We start from the raw sequence: 18141 nt of genomic DNA, 5'->3' as shown, positions 1-18141 counted from the left end.
CTCTGTCACAAGCTAATCTACCAGAAGCCTCTTGAGAACTTAGCTTAGTAGATTATACAATTATTAAAGGTTGACCTTTTTTCTGGGGTTTAATGAACTGAAAATTGCATTTTTAACCTTGGCTGATGTGTTATCAGATGTCAGTCATCATTTCTTTAATCTATCCCAACTAGACTATAAATTAAGTTGACTCCAAACCTAACTTATTAGGCCAGCAGAAGGGTGAAAACAGACCCTTCCTGAAGTCATCCTAAAATGGCAGTGGCAATAGGATTGACACTTGATTTGCAGACATAGTTCTGCAATCAAGTCAGAGCTTAAAGTTGTTGTAACTTGAACATAGTGTAAGCAGGCACTCAAAGTCTGGTAAGACCATCACACGCCAGGCGTGATGCCAACAGTGTGAAATTATACCTAAAACAAATCCACTATTAAGCTTCAAACTTACTTTTTACAATGCACTATTATTCCATTTTATAATTTCCAACATAAAAATTTTACACATATCTCCCTTCATTGATTATTCCTATTTTAAACAGAATCTATTCACTGCATAGAGTTTCATGTGCCAGAAAAAGTAAATATCCCCAATAATTTTATGTAACTGAGCATCTTTAAAATGCCTCCTTTTTTCATTCACACCATTTTTTCTTGTTTTCTTAATTACAGACATTATTCAGCTTATAAAAGATTTTCTAGTGCATAAACTTCTGACCTGTACATTTCCCACAAGCTTCCTAAGACATTGCAGGGGAGATATTTGTGTAGACTGAAGCTACCTGTATGCAGTGTTGGAATGATAAGGTCAATCAATTCTGCAAAGTAAGCTGGTCAGTTCTGAGAGAAGGAAAATAATTAATTTAACAAATTGAACACATATTCCACTCCAGACACTGTGTAAGGTGTCCCACTGACTCAAGAACCAACAGAAGTCAGCCTCTGACCTCAAGGAGCTTAGAGTCCTGGGGTAGGAAAAAAACATGTACATAAATGACTCTAAGTGGTGCTCTGTGGTGTTAAGCCAAGAAGGTAAACTAACCCTTTTTTGTCAAAAAGTCTATAAAGCACATTTACTCAAGTAAAGTCATCACTTTTGTTGGCTGATTTTAAAGGAAGCCACAAGTATACACATATCTCTATCTAGCTATGTAAAAGAGATAGGGGAGGGATTCGTTTTACAATTTGCCAAGATATTATTCTTTTAAAAAGCACTTTTTTTTTTTTTTTTTTTTTTGCCCTCTCTCCCTGTCCCACACCACAAGGTCATAAGCCTGGCAGGAAGTCTGGGAGGCAGTCCAGTGACAGCCAAGGTATATAAAAGGAGGCAGAGCAGGGTGGTGTTCCACTAAGATCAAGAGATTGGGAAATTTAGTAAGTAAGTATGAATATGGAAGATAATGGAAGCCTGACTTTTCACTGTCAGAGAAAGAAGGTACAGATATGAAAAGGAAGAAGTAGGAATGAACTCAACAATATTAGATTGGAATTGAAAGTATGGGGTACTCACAGTTCTTAATGTATATCTAGAAAGATATAGAGAGATGTAAATGTGTGTATATATACATAGGTATGATACATATATGTATGCAGATATACATGTATTATGTGTGTATATATATACTTGTATAGATTTCCTTGCTCTGTCCACTAAGAGGCCCTAGGATCAATAACATTTTAGCCACAATAAAGGGCACCAAGCATAGATTTGACTTTTAAATGCCACTCCTCCATTAAAACAAATAAACAAACAGGACTTAGACAAATGGCTAATTCCAGGCTGAGACAAGGAAAGAAGGTGTTCCTGTAGTTCCAGCAGTGGGAAGCTGCTGCTAGCTAAATCTGGAACAATTTGAGATCTAAAATATATAATGATTATAATGAGTTATAACTTACTGAATAAAATGTAAGTCTCTGAGTACATACTGATATAAATACATACATATACATAGACACACTTAAATACTATATGCCAACTAGTAAACAGTGGAATTAGAAAATTGCTTTTTGGCCACCATTAAAGTAATAATTATTTCTGGAAAAAATATCAATGGATGCTAAAACTGGCAGATATTTAAATGTGGGATGAGTGTCTCTCTACAAAATATCTATTATCACCAAAAAAAAAAAAAAAAGAAAGAAAGAAAGATAACTCTTCAGTGAAGAAGCCTGGAAGGCATCATCTTTACTAAAGGATCAAAAGAACATCACCAGCAATAAGACAAGTAGACAAGCAACTGCCACCAGATAAGATAAAATGAGAACAAAGTATCAATTCTGTGAAATTCTGGCTCAGAATTCTGGGTATTATCATGAGGAAACATCAAATAAACCCAAGCTTTATAATCTTCTAAATTCTTCAAGGTCATGGAAAGTCAAAGATAGAACTGTTCTGGGTTGAAGATTTGAGCAACATGACAAGTGTATAGTCCTTGATTGTATTCCATTGCTATGAGGGAAATTAAAATGGAGTCTCTGGGTGAAGGATATACATGAGCCATTTACACTATTTAACTTTTCTACAAATTTGAAATTGTTTCAAAATAAAAATTATGAAAAGAAGCAATGAGTAAAATCACTTGCTATAAGGGCAGTATAAACAAAGTAAGGTGGGATTCAAAAGATAATCACTCTCTGTGTACCACATCTCTGTGGTAATAGTGCCCAGGTCTGTCTTCATTATTACTGTATCATGAGGGCCCAACCTAGTCCTTCACACAATAAGTCTTTCACACCATAACTTAGTCTTTCACATACAATTCAATTGGCATGCATTCAATAAATTCATTGGTTAATCAAGCAGCAAGAAAAGAGGAGGTTCAGTCAGGAAAAGTTTTATTAATGAGAGATGAAAACAGGTGACATTCTAAGCATGGGAACAGCATAAATAAGGTCACAAAGGTGAGAAAGCAGAAAGCAGCAAGTGGCTGGAGCAGAAAGAATGTTCAGAAACACAGGAGAGGCAATGGTTGGAAAGGTAGTATAACATGATAGAGGACCTACAATGTCCGGGTGAGGTAAAAAAATAAATCCTGTATTTAGGAGGGAACTTTAAAAGCTTGTTAGACCTTTCTAAGCCAAGTTATTTTAACCTTTCTTCTTCTATCCTCCCTCTAATAGACATGCAAATGCCCAGTAGTAGATCCAAAGAAGCAACAAGTATGGTTAATCTACCAGTTTAATAACAAAATCCCTTGGTTCTTCAGCTACATTACCCAGAGAATTCTAAAGGATTTTGTTCCACAGAACCCTATGTTAATAAGTGTTTCATGATGGAATAACTATAAGATTAAGCTAAATTCATCATATTTCTCCCTTCAACGACTCCTCACTGGGATGCTCCAAAGGAAGAGAATATGCAATGTGTCGGAGTTGTCCTCAGTACCCTTCCCTATACCACCCTCATCTACCAGAAGAGTCTAAAGGAACTTTAAGAACACACTCTAGGATACGCTGTTTACATTGCTGAGTAGATAGAAAGAGGGTAATGCCCCAGTGTTTCTGAATATGCAGCTCATCCCTACAAGGCATGAGGATTTGAGTGAAACCAGAGATGAAGTGATTGAACCAAAATTATGGCAGAAGAGTGGAGCCCTGTACATAGCACCTTGCCTATTTCTCTCTTTCTTACGCAAACAGCCACACACAGAATAAAAAAAAAAAAAAAAAAAAAGGTTACCTCCTTTCAAGGGCTTTCATGAGCAGACCTCTTTGTGGTGCTTGTTCTAGCTCTGGCCGAGTTACCATGTATATCAGAAGAGTTAGAGAAAGAATGCAAGAAAGGAATTATTCATGGATGAGTAAGGGTAGTGCCTATAGGAGTTGGGGAATAAAGGACAAGGGGAATGAAATGAGTAGAGAAAAATCAAGGACAGTTTGACAGAGGCTCAAAGTTCTGCAAACCTGTACTCCATGTAGCAACATTGTTAGGAACACCTTCTTCCTTGAGTGTTCACGTTCAAGGTCTGGTGACTCTCACTGACAGAGATGCAAACATCCAGCCCAGAAGGGAGAATGACTGATGATTTCCATGGAATTGAAATTCAGTGGCGTGTGAAGTATGCACAGCACCTCTTCAATGTCTGCATTGGACAATTACCAAGTTGAAAAATACAGAAGTACTGTGTAAACTTTGCAAATATTCAAGGAACAAATAGCTCTTTTCTGCATAGCTGTGGTTCTTCCTAATATGAGAGGAAGAAAGGAGGCTGCAAGGGGTGGGAGTAGCAAAAAGCAAGAGATAAACGAAGAAAAAGAGCTGGGAGGCCCTTCAGATTTCCTCTCCAGGTAGAAAAGATGGGAAGATGTGAAATGGAGAAGGAGGGAGGGAGCAGGTGATACGCATGCAATAAATCTTTTTGTAAAAGCCTAAAATGCCCCTCAAGGATTCTCCAGCCTCAGGGTGCTCAGGAATCCCCTGAGCAGCAGTTTGCTAAGAAAGCATTTTCCATACAAATCAAAACTACTGTGAGATATCAACTGTCAGAACGGCTGAAATCAACAACACAAGAAACAAAAGGTGTTGGCGAGGATGCAGAGAAAAGGGAACCCTCTTGTTGGTAAGAATGCAAACTGGTACAGCCACTCTGGAAAACAGTGTGGACGTTCTGCAAGAAGTTAAAAATAGAACTACCCTATGACCCAGCAATTGCACTTGGAGTATTTACCCAAAGAATACAAAAAACACTAATTCAAAGGGATTCATGCACCCCTATTGCAGTATTATTTACAATAACCAAATTATGGAAGTAACCTATGTGTCTATTGATAAATGAATAAAGAAGAGCTTATATACACACACACACAGTGGAATATTATTCAGCTGTAAAAAGAGTATAATCTTGGGGCAACTGGGTGTCACAATGGTTGAGCATCTGCCTTCAGCTCAGATCACGATCCTGGGGTCCTGGGATTGAGTCCCACATCAGGCTCCTTGCAGGGAGCCTGCTTCTCCCTCTTCCTATGTCTCTGCCTCTCTCTGTGCTCTCATGAATAAATTTTTAAAATCTTAGAAAAGAAATGAAATCTTCCCATTAGCAATAACACGGATGGAGCTAGAGAATATAATGCTAAGCAAAATTAGTCAGAGAAAGACAAGTGTCATATGATCTCACTCATATGTGGAATTTAAGAAACCAATAAGCACACAGGGGAAGAGAGAGAGAGAGAGAGAGAGAGAGAGAGAGAGACAAACCAAGAAACAGACTCTTAACTGTGGAGAACTGATGGTTACCAGAGGGGAGGTAGTTGGGGGGAAGGGTTAAATAGGTGAGGGGGATTAAGGAAGCATTTGTGATGAGCACCAGATGATATATAGAACTGTTGAATCACTATATTGTTTGCCTAAAACTAATATAACACTGGAATATAACTGGAATTAACTGGAATTAAAGTAAAAGCTTATTAAATAAATAAATAATAAAAATTTTAACAAAAAGAATCCATTTTCCAGTGGTCTACCTTATGACTCATTAGGTTTAAGTGTAGTACTCAGAAATCTAACTGAAAAAAAGATTTTCAAGTGACTATGATGCAGATGTCCATAAATCACATTATTAGATACTGGTGATCTAGTAAAAGTCACTTGGCTTGAGGACTTCATGAAACTAAAATGAGTCATCTTTGAGTGAGCCAAAAAGATGAGCAGACTCCTAGTTGAGGGGTACAGTCAAGGAATAAAACATAATCGTGTCACCTATGTAGGGGTCCATGTCACAGTCTTGCTTATCAATGGCATAAATGTAAGGGTGTGTTTGTAACAAGGAGAAAGCCTGCTTTAATTAGGGGAAGTTTGGGAACAAAAAGGAAGAGATATAATGTGGTTCAGGTCTTAATGATGTACAGTCAAATCCATGTAAATGCATTCGAAATTCACCCTAGCTGTAAAGAAATTGAGCCAAATGAACTCTTAAAGGAAGGCCTCTTTGTATAATAGGTCAGTTCCAGTGTCCCTCTCATAGCCATGCACTAGAGACAGTGAAGTACTGTGATTTAAAGCCCTACATGGCAGTAGGTCAGTCTGGCTTCAGCTTGGTTCTGAAGCTCTCTTCTGTGTAACTCTGGGCAAATCCAAACAACTCTGCCTTCTATGAAATGAAGCCAGGGTTGTTGAAATTATTAACTCTGTAACACCTGTGAGGTACTTAGTACAGGGTAGGAAAACAGTAAACACTCAATTAACATGAAAGAACAGAAAGTTGGGACTAATATTCTCACTCTTTCAGGCTTTTGCTGAAAAAGGAAAATTAGTTCTCCAGGAGAAAAGAAATTAAATGAAGACTAATTCTGAAACCAGGAATTGCCTCCTTAATGAAACATCGATGTACCATGACTACTTCTTTTGAAGTTTTTCACAGCAATGGAGACTAGTTTGTGGCTTTATGCATTCCATTTTCATTCTTTATTAAGAATTTTAAAATGTAGGGGTGGCTACTTAACTGACTCAGTCAGTTAAGCATCCAGGGTCCTAAGATAGAGCCCCAAGTTAGTATCCACTCTCAGCACAAAATCTGCTTGAGATTCTTTCCTCCTCCCTCTCCCTCCCCCACCCCTCCCTCCACTCTTGCCTGAGCATGCCTGCACTTTCTTTCTCAAATAAATAAATAAATAAAATATTTTTTAAAAAAGAATTTTAAAAGGTAAACATGATTTGGCTTAATTCTTAACACAATAAATAAAGAAATTAATGTCCACAGAGCTTATGATTTCACCAAAATCAACCAGTAATTTCAGTACAGCCCTCTCAATGCAGGGACCTTCACACTGTTCACTTATGCACTTTCCCCTATAGACAAGCCTCAACCTAATGCCTATTAACAATCACAGTGAACTGGAAGTCAGAACACTCCTTCCCCTTGCTACTTTGAACAAGCCATTTTACCTCCTAAGCGTCAGTTTCTATGGATATGAAATGGAGATAACACTACCTCTCTCAGAGACAGACAAATCAAGTGACAGTACAGATGTCCGAGTCTTCTACAGATTGCAACTCTATATAAGTTTAAAGCACTGGCTTTATCATTGCTATTGCCATCATACTTATTAAAAAGTAGCTCAAATTCTCATGGAGATGGGCTTTTAGAAGTTGACCAGGAGAAAATATTCACACTCAAAGCTATACTCAGTGGCAGTTTATATACAACTCATTTGTTCAAATGAATTTCGGAAGATCCATTCCTGTCACACCAAAAAATGCATCAACACATTTATCCAACTAAACAATTTTCAAATCCTACGGACAACAAAAGGACTTTGAGTGAAGTCAGAGCTCAGTGAGGCATTTTACTCTGCTTACAGCACAGGACACATAACTCCCTGCTGTAAAGACAAGAGCTCTCCCAAATTGTTTGCCATCACTTGAGTGGAACGTGTGGGCAGAAGCGAGGGCAGTGGACCAGGGGGCTGGAGTGTGGGGTGCTCTTCCAGGAGCAAGCTGCCCACAGCCCTGGCAGACCAGCAGAGCAGAGTCAAGGCAGCAGCCAACTACAAATCACTGTGGTCAACCCAGAAATTGCTGGGGCTGAAGGAAGCTGGCAGCCCTGGCTATCCGCAGCATCTAAAGCTGGCTGCCACTGCTGGCTCACTGCTGTTCTCCAAAGCAGAAAGCAGCAGGGAGTCAGTGGACTAGGGGAAGTAGAGCTGAATCCTCTAATGGCAAGGGTGTGATCTTTTCAAATGACCCTCCTTTCTGCAGTGTTGGGGCTTAAAAACTAGAGCATTCCTGGGAGAGGGGTGCAGAGGCCCTATCAGACCAGAAAGTATTAGTTGTGGTGGTGCCCAAGAACAAACTTGGTAGTCCGTTTTTACTAACTGATATTTTTAATAATCCCTTTACCCACAAGCAACTCAGGGATGATATTAGATTTTCTGTGTTTCCAGGGGTTGCTAGGCAACGTTTCTAGGCAGCTGGAGATATTTCCATAGTAAGCAAGTCATGTTCCACGACAAAGGCCATGGTTTGAAAAATACATTTTTCATCTATCATCTATAAACCCAGTGTTTTAATACTAGGGGCCCTTTATCATAGCTAAAATGAGATTCAGCATTTGATAATAGTAACTACAGAGTGCTTTACCATCAGGCCCTGATATAATTCTGCTCTGGGAACACACCAACACCAAAGCACGTGTCAGGTTTTATAGGTATCATAAGTCAAGCATGGTCAACAAAATAAATCAAAGAAAATTCAGCTAGGCAGATATTTTTAATAAAGAGAAGTATATTTTTAAAGAGCTTTTAGAGGTTGGTGTTTTGGCTTCTGGTTTAATTTCAAACTGGAGAACCAATTGATTTTTCCTGATACTGTTTATTTTCCTTCCCCCTTTATATTGTTATTTCAAAAAAATGTAAAGTAACCTGTGATACCATGGAGTTTACTTGGGGTCTCCATTTTTTTATTTAAAATATAAAATATGCCAGTGGTCTGCATATTTTTGCTAAATTCTAATTTTGATTCTCTTTAGTTAGATGCTTATGAATAGCCTCAATGTGTGGGATGCTTAAAAAATTTAAATTTTGACTGTGCCTGGAGGTATATATTTAAACCTGAACCAGAAACCCTGAGCTGCATTTCTGCTGTATTTTACAGAAAATCAGCTTTAACTCTAAACATGTTAATCAATAGTGGATGAAATTATTTCCCATTCTGGCCTACTGCCAGAACCAAAACTATTTCTTTAAAGCCAGGCAGCTATTCCTAATGCAGAGCTCTCTTGACCTCTGAAGGGCATACGGTGCCAAACTTCTAATGCCAAGGAGCTGACAGCCCCATTTCCTGGGCTCCAAAGAATTTTGCAGAATTGGCATTCACACAAGCACTCTTCCAGGGTTTTCTTAAGCACAAAGTAACCCACTCTCTTTCACCAGTAAAAAATACGAGTTGTTGATTCCCCAAGTGCTCAAAATACCAGTTATATTTACCCTATGAAAACCAAACACAGAAGAAAGAAGAAAAGAAAGAAAGAAAGAAAGAAAGAAAGAAAGAAAGAAAGAAAGAAAGAAAGAGAAAGAAAAAAAGAAAGAAAGAAAGAAAGAAAGAAAGAAAGAAAGAAAGAAAGAAAAAGAAAGAAAGAGAAAGAAAGAAAGAAAAAGAAAGAGAAAGAAAGAAAGAAAGAGAAAGAGAGAAAGAGAGAAAGAAAGAAAGAAAGAAAGAAAAAGAAAGAAGAAAGAAAGAAGAAAGAAAGAAAGAAGAAAGAAAGAAAGAAAGAAAGAAAGAAAGAAAGAAAGAAAGAAAGAAAAAGAAAAGGTGGAGGGAGGGGAGAGGTGACAGAGGAAATATAATAAAATAGTATTTTACATTTATATGGTATCTATTTTTTATTTTTCATGCAGCTACAGATACCTCATAGAACAAAGAGGCCTGATCCTGACAAATTTACCAATAGAAGTAGGCAAAATGGTAAATTTGTACTTTGAGAATAAATATCTTCTGTAATAGACAATTTTCAAAATCAGACATATCTACAGAATTAAGGTAACCTTAATATTTGTATCCACACCCAATGTTATTAAACAAACCATCAGAATTACAAAAATAATTTTCTCTTCTGCTAAACAATATACTCCCATCCATTCATTCAACAAATCTTGAGACCCTACTGTATGCCAGGTACTCGGACAGTCTCTGGAAATACAATGAAAGGCATGTTTTCCCTGCTTTCATGAAGCTTAAAGCCTGGAGGTAATATAAACAAGTAGCCAGGCAACTATAGTAATACAATAAGTGTTGGATGGGAGTAAATGCCAAGGCTGGGAGAACCCAGTGGCACTTGGGAGGAAGCCTTCCCAAGCTAGGACCTGAAGGAGCCAAGCAAAGGTGTGAGGGAAGGGGAGGAGGGAGAGCAGGGGTGTGTCAGACAGAAGGAGCCTTGCGTACTGACGGCAACACTACAGGATGGTTGGAGCACTAAGATGCATATGTGTGGTGAGACTGGGAAACCAGGGCCCAGGTCAGCAATGCCAGGTAAGTCATTGAAAGAACACTGGTACTGATCTTTAATATAGCTTAATAAAGAATGGTTAGAGTTTTAAGCTGGAGAGTTACACAATCCTATTCACTTTCTGGAAGTCTCTGCATTAGTCAGCTAAAGCTGCCATAACAAAGTACAACAGACTAGGTGACTTACATAACAGAAATGTATTCTCTGACAGTTCTAGAAGTTAGAAGTCCAAGAACAAGGTGGCAGCAGGATTAACTCCTTCCGAGGCCTCTCTTCTTGACTTACAGATGGCTGCCACATGTCTTCATGTGGACTTCCCTCTGTGCTTGTCTGTGTCCTAATCTGTTCTTCTTATAAGGATGTCGATCTAGTTGGATTAGGGCCCACCTTAATGACCTCATTTTAACCTAATTACCTCTTTAAAGACTGTCTCCGAATACAGTCATATTCTAAGGTACTATGGGTTAGGATTTCAACACAAGAATTTGGAGGGGCACACAATTTACCCCATAACTGCCATTGACTGTTAAAGTAGAGAAGGCCCTGGAAAAGGTAGGATTGAAGGAAGGAGAGGTGACAGTAAAACCCAGAGTATGTATTTCCAGAAGGAGGGAGGAGTTAACAGCACCCAAGTTCCTGCTCCAAGGCAAAAATAAGGTATGAACTGAAAGTGTCCTTCAGACTTAGGGGCAGGGAAGTCATGAAGACCTTGGTAAGACCAAAGACCAATCACAGGTGCAAGTAACCCCTATGGAAGTTTACCTGTGAAGGCAGGAGAGAGCTAACAGATGACAGAGTCAAGAGAGGACTCATTTTGTCAACAATTATTTAATTCCTCGTGTGCACAAAGGGCTGAGGAAGTACATTAGATGAAATATTGCCATTGGCAAGACCAATATTTTGATCTAATAGAGAAATTACAATTATGCTTTTTAAGAAATAATTTCTCGGGGCACCTGGATGGCCTGCTCAGTTGAACAGGTGCCTTTAGCTCATGATCCCAGAGTCCTGGGATCCAGCCTCACACTGGGCTCCCTGATCTGAGGGGGGTCAGCTTATCCCTCTGCTCCTCTCCCTGCTTATGCTCTCCCTCAGTCAAATAGATAAATAAAAAAATATTTAAAAAAAAGAAAAAGAAAGGATTTATATACATATAGTCAGAAACGGGAATACACCAAAATGGTAACAATTGCTGAGTTTGGGAGTTAGATTTAGGAGTAATCCATCAACCCTGTTTGTTCTCTATCATTAAGAGTCTCTATGGTTTGCTTCCCTTTCTTTTTTCTTTTTTTTTTCCCCTTCACACAGGTTCATCTCTTTTGTTTCTTGAATTCCAGTTAAGAGTGAAATCATATGGCATTTCTCTTTCTCTGACTGACTTAATACACTTAATAGCTTCATCCACATCATTGTAAATGCAAGATTTCATTTTTTTATAACTGAGTAATATTCCACACTATGGAATATTACTTCTTCTTTATTCATCCATCGATGGACCTTTGGGTTCTTTCCACAATTTAGCTATTGTTGGTAATGCTGCAATAAACATTGGGATGCATGTACCCCTTCAAATCTGTATTTTTGTATCCTTTGGATAAATACCTACTAGCACAATTGCTGTATCTTAGGGTAGTCCTATTTTTTACTTTTTTGAGGAACATTGATACCGTTTTCCAGAGTGGCTGTGCTGGTTTGCATTCCCACCAACTGTGTAAGCAGGTTCCCTTTCTCCATCCTTGCCAAAATCTGCTGTTTCCTGTGTTGTTAATTTTAGCCATTCAGACAGGTGTGAGGTGGTATTTCATAATGGTTTTGATTTGTATTTCCCTGATGATGAGTGATATTGAACATCTTTTCATGAGTCTACTAGCCATCTAGATATCTTCTTTGAAAAAATATCTATTCACGTCTTCTTCCCATGTCTTCACTGGATTATTTGGTTTTGGGGTGTTTGCCACAATCTCTTTTCAAACTATATTAATATATGAGAAGGGATGTAGTAAGGGGAGTTATTTTGTTCAACTTGGGGAAAAAAACAAGAAAGAGACTATATTCTCTGCTAATAGCAAAAGAAGAAAGTGTTTCTAGACTCTCTTAACATTTGTCAGCAGCATTACAGAGTACAGATCTCAGTTAAATTCTATATTGAGTTAAGGACTCTAGGAGTTTCATGTTGTATGTATATCTTGCCTGCCAATATGATTGACTATAAACTTCTCAAGGGTAGAGATATGTATTCTACCCCTGTGTTGTCCCCACAAAATTCAGCTCAGTGGTTTCACTGCAAGAGTCTCACTAATGCTTAATAAATATTTGCTTGTTAAATTACTGAATGTTAAATAAAATGTTGAAACAGAGAAAAAGCCAGGGCTAAAGTACAGGGACTTTGAAAAAACATAGTCCTTTCTGAGACACTATTTCCACTCCTTGCTTAAATATCTGGCACTTTGGTGATATTGGATACCATTTCCTAGTACTGTTTCCCTGGCCTTGGAAGGAAAGGGTGGTTCTCCACTCCCACATCCTTCCTTGGCAATGATAAAAGGAGGCTATTTCTATCACATTTGAAAACAGAACAGAAACACTTTACTTCCAGCTGCTTATTAGACATATTCAATCAACACCAACAATCAATTGTACATCTTTGTTTTGTTGCTAAGATCACTAATGAAATTCAGTTAACCCATACTATAGCAGTTAAGGATCATGTATAAATGTAACTGTAACTGCTTAGTTTCCAAATCACTTCTTTAAACAGATATTAGAAAGAAACTACTGCAACCCTTCATGCACCAAACTGGATTGGTTCTATTTTAACAAATCCCTAATTCAATTTCATATCATTTCTTCAATCTACAGGTGGGCTCCTGTTTTCATGTGCAGTAAAGTTTATCATTCTAATGATAATTTGGGTGATCGTGCTGGTAGATATAAAAGAATTTTTTCCAGGTAAAATTTCTCACATATGAGAAAACGTTTCTGTCTCTACACAACTGCAAAATGAAATAACAGTTAATCTCAGTCTGATTTCCTTTCCACTCAGAGTTTCAGCCACCCAAACTGCCATTTTGGAAGGAAGTATTGAATAGTGGCTGCATGTATAGTCCATTGCAGGTATACCACTTGGGGTCAAACCCTGGGTTTACTGTTTGTATCATGTTGGGGAAGTTAACCTCTTTTGCCTCCATTTTCAACTCTACAAAGAAGATGCTAAATATCAAAAATAATAACATAAATACTGAAACATTGAAAATTTAAAGGTAAGTAACTTTCTAACCAGAGAGCCATTTAATATTTTGAGGCAAAATTCACAATTTTAACGATTTTAGTTGTACAATTCATAGCTTTTAGTATATTCATGATGTTGCGCACCCATCATCCTACCTAATTTTCATCACCCCAAAGAGAAACCCCATACCCATGAAGAAGTCAGGCAGTGACTCTCCAATCTTCCCCACTCCCATCCCTGGCAACCATTAATCCACATTCTGTCCTACAATAGAGAGCCCACAAAATTTGTTAAGCAGAATAGTTAGCATATATCTAAAGTTTTGAAGATAACTAACCAAAGAATCAGAAACAATGAAAAGAGATCATCCCTGGGGAGACAGAGTGAAATGTGGAGTAGAGAGAAATAGTACACAAAGCTGCTTTTTGCTTTGAGTTCTTTAACGGTCAACACATGTATTAATCAATCATTTTAATTAAATTTAATTAATTGATAATTTGATCACTGATAATTTTTCCTTCTAACAAGGAATTTTTAAAAGTGTTTATCTCATCAGATTATTTGAAGATTAAGTGAGATAATATTTGTGAAACATTTGGTGCGTGGCCTGGGATACAGGCCATGTGTATTTGATACATGTAAGCTACCATTATTATTACTAATAATTAGTAACCAGATGTATTAACCAGGGTTGTATGTTTGTGTCCCCTCCAAATCCATATTTTTAAATCCTAACCCCTTGTGGGAAAGTATTAGGAGTTGGGGCCTTTGAGAAGTAATTAATTCATGAGGACAGAATTTTTGTGATGGGATTAGTACCCTTGTAAGAAGAAACATGAGAGAGTTTACTTCCTCTCTATTCTCTACCACACAAAGGTAGAAGAAGAAGATGGTCATCTGCAAACCACAAAGCAGAACCTCACCAGAGATGGGACCTGCCAGCACTTTAGTTTTGAACTTCCCAGAGTCTAGAACTGTGAGAGATAAATTTCTGTTCTTTTAGCCACCCAGTCTTCTGTTACAGTAGCCAGAACCAAGTAATACATTAGGTTATCAGTGTTATATGGCAATGGAATCAGAGATATGTTGGGGGCAGATCCTAGAGTACTTTGAGATAAACAGTGAAGTCCCATGTACTTTATATATACACCATTAGTATAATATCAAAATAGTTAATTAAATGCAACTCCCAAATTCTCTCCATTTTTTGGCTGATTGAACAAATTTTGATTGAGAAGAAAAAAAGCATTTTCAATAAAATCAAAAGCTGTAACTGAATTCTGCTATCTGTGTATTGCTATCTATTGAGTTATTGTTAGACAAAGTGGAGAAAAAGGTATTTTGGAGAACCAAAAAAACATGGCAGGAATATAATATTGAGCTACTGACCAAACCAAAGTCATAAGCAGTAGGGTGTCTTATCCCACTGTAAAAGAGAAACATGGACCTTCCACAGAAGTTAACACATCAATATCCTTGATTTTTAAATATTTTATCAATGCCACCTATTAACTGTTGAATATCAAAGTGACTAGTGAGGAGTATCACACTGAGATGAGGCTAAATGCTAGCACTAAGATACTAATCACAATCCAAATGTATGCTATAGGGACCAGATGAGTTAAAGAAATTCAGAACTAAAATGGACCTTAGTGGAGCACCTGGGTGACTCAGTGAAACATCTGACTCTTGATTTTGGCTCAGATCATGATCTCAAACTCATGAGATCAAGCCCTGAGTCAGGTTCCATGCTCGGCATGGAGCCTGCTTAAGATTCTTTCTCTCCCTCTGCCCCTCCCCGACCTGCTCTCACACTCACTATCTCTCTGTGTAAAAAAATAATAAATAAAGTAAAAATAAGATCGACCTTGGCAGCCAGCTCCCCAGTTCTTAATAAAGTCCCTTCTACAACAAAACTGCCAAGTATCCTGCCTGGGAAGTTAAAGAAGCTGCTGAGGCATATGCTGCAAGCAAGAGGAATAATAAAAAGCAAGGATGACAAAAGAAAACTGTCAGGATTTTCTGATACTTTTCAGTCACTTCTAGGAGACATGGAGCTCTAGGTGCTTCTGAGCAGACTTCAAACCTTCTGTAATCTGAGACACAGAATCAGAACAGCAGTGAGCACTTTTGTGAGCATGCCCTAGGTTTAAATTCCAGCTCTGCTGGGATACCTGAGTAGCTCAGTGGCTGAGTGTCTGCCTTTGGCTCAGGTCGTGATCCCAGTGTCCTGGAATCGAGTCTCGCATCTCCCTCTGCCTATGTCTCTGCTTCTCTCTCTCTGTATCTCCCAAGAATTAATAAAATCTTAAAAAAAAAAACAACAACTCCAGCTCTTCCCCTTAACTTAGCTAGGGTGGCCTAAACTCTCTACATTCTAGTTTCTTCACCCTTACGCAAGGCTATTCAGAGTGACATCATGTTTTTGTGAGAATTAATTATACTAATACTCCTTGTAAGGCACTTAGTCCTATGCCCACCAAATAGCATTCATTAAATGCTATTGTAATTGTGTTCAGTAGTAGAAATAACTCTGATCAAAACCACATGTATGTTGAGGAAAGGATTCTTATAACACAAACTGGACTCTGTATCACAATAGCAGAAAAATTTTACTGTCAAATAGTTTTACTTTATTACAACTGAAACTATTGACATAAAGAAATCTGAAAGTAATATCACTTCCTCTTATTGAGTTCATGAGTGTTCCCACTACAAGAGGAGCTGAGATGGAATCTCTCCCTCTCTCCCTCCCTGGATTCCCAGATCAGTATAGAAATGACAGTTCTAGGGAAGAAAAAAACAAAATAATCATCTACTTACCTGGGAAGAATATCCACATAGGAGGCCAATAAGCCAGATGCATGATGTGGGAAATATAAAGTCATCTCTAGTATATTTGTGTATAGGTTGTTTTCATTTGGAAATACTGGTTTCAGTTGCCCTAGTGAAACACCTTTGCTTTTGGCATACTTTTCCTCCATTCCAGATCTGTTACTGGTCATGAATCTACACAGTCCCATAAAACTCAAATTTGGAAAGAATCCTAGAGAATTTCTAGTTTGGCCTGTTTATATTACAGATGATGAAACTAATGCATGAAGAGATTAAATGGTTAAGTTAATGGCTAAACCATTAAATTAATGGTTGCCCATTACATTTATTAGAAATGGAGTAAATTGGAGCACAAGAAGATTGATTTTAGCCAAGGTACAAAAGAACAAAATGCTTTTCTAGTTATTAACATACAGAATTACTGATTCATTTACTGCACTAACTACAAAATAAAACTCTATTCCTAACTACTGAGAGCAAGAAACTTAATAACAAATAAACTATGCCAAAATGGTTATGGTCACTTTGTTTACCCTCAACCACCACAGGATGCCAAGGTGATACCAGCATGCTAATCAATCCTGTCCATCTGGCTAATGTAGTCTTTATAATTTATAATCCAAAGCCTTTGGGCACAAAGACCTATTAACATGCTAATACACCTTCTTACCATTCTAGCTGCTTTTCAATTAGTGATTATCTATAAAGTGAGCCAATGAGAGGCAACTTTTCCAAATGATTAGTACCTTGGAAATCATAGTCAGGCTGGTTGCTGATTAACATTTTTCGTCTTGGCAGTTAACATTTCTCATTCCAGCAAATTACTCTAGTGGGTTCAGTTGGTGGCTTGAGGCCATGGAAACCCAAGCCTATTCAATGGCCAATGACTATGCTGAGAAAATATAATTATGACATATGGATATGAGAAATTAATTCACTGGACAAAATGTTATATCAAAATATTTGTTTCTGTTCTAAAAGACATTATGGAAACAATTGCAGAAATTTTTTTAAAGATTTTATTTGTTTATTTATTCATGAGAGAAAAAGAGAGAGACAGGTAGAGACATAGGCAGAGGGAGGAGCAGGCTCCCCACAAGGAGCCCAGTGCGGGACTCGATCCCGGATCCCAGAATCAGAACCTGAGCCAAAGGCAGACGCTCAACCTCTGAGCCATCCAGGCGTCCCACAATTGCAAAAATTTGAATAAAAATGTATATTAATGATATTACTGAATTACTTCTGATCATCTTAGGTGTGAAAATGTCATTATGGTACCTAAGAAGGATGCTGAAGTATTTAGTGGTGAAGTGTCATGATGTCTGCAACTTGTATCCAAACAGTTCAGCAACAGATAGATATATGATAGATAGATAACAGCAATTTTGGCAAAATGTTTTTAAAAATTGTTTCAAATAGGTCTATTACCATACCATCATGAGAGGAGATTTGTACCACAAATGTTTATTTCCAGAAAACTATCTATATGCTTAAAACACCATATTAATAACTAGTATTTGAATTGTGTCACTATTATTCGTCTGCCTTTTTCTTTTTCTCCCTAAATTGTTAAGAATTGCACTTTAAAATGCATAGGTTAACAAATATTGTGAAAATATTTTAATGCCTTCTCTATCTTGGTACAACTGTCTGATGGACAATAGAGATATTTAAAGTTACATTGAAAAAAATAAAGTAAAATAAAGTTACAATGAGAGCAGTGTTCCCACAATGAAGGTGCACACATTCTGGAAATGCAGTTCCAGGCTTCAGCTGCCTTAAAAATGCCTACTGGTATAGATAGGAATGCTTTTGAGCCATTTACAAGTAGCCCAACATTGCCACTTATATTACCTCTTACAATTTTACTTCAGAATCACCTTCACCTTTATGTGGTGTTACTCAAGATCAAACAAGAACATGCTTAAAAAATGTGGCTTCATATAGAAAAAAACATAGTTAACTTTATACTCTCTTTTAAAAATCATTTTGTTTTTTAAGATTTTATTTATTTACTTGAGACAGAGACAGAGTGTGCACACACGCAAGCAGGGGAGAGGGGTAGGAGGATGGGCAGGGGACAGAAGGAGAAGCAGACTCCTCTTGAACAAGGACCATGATGCGGAACTCAATTCCAGTACC

Source organism: Nyctereutes procyonoides, unplaced genomic scaffold, assembly GCF_905146905.1.
Source record: "Nyctereutes procyonoides isolate TBG_1078 unplaced genomic scaffold, NYPRO_anot_genome, whole genome shotgun sequence".
NCBI classification, from domain to species: domain Eukaryota; kingdom Metazoa; phylum Chordata; class Mammalia; order Carnivora; family Canidae; genus Nyctereutes; species Nyctereutes procyonoides.
This window is presented reverse-complemented; position numbering follows the sequence as displayed.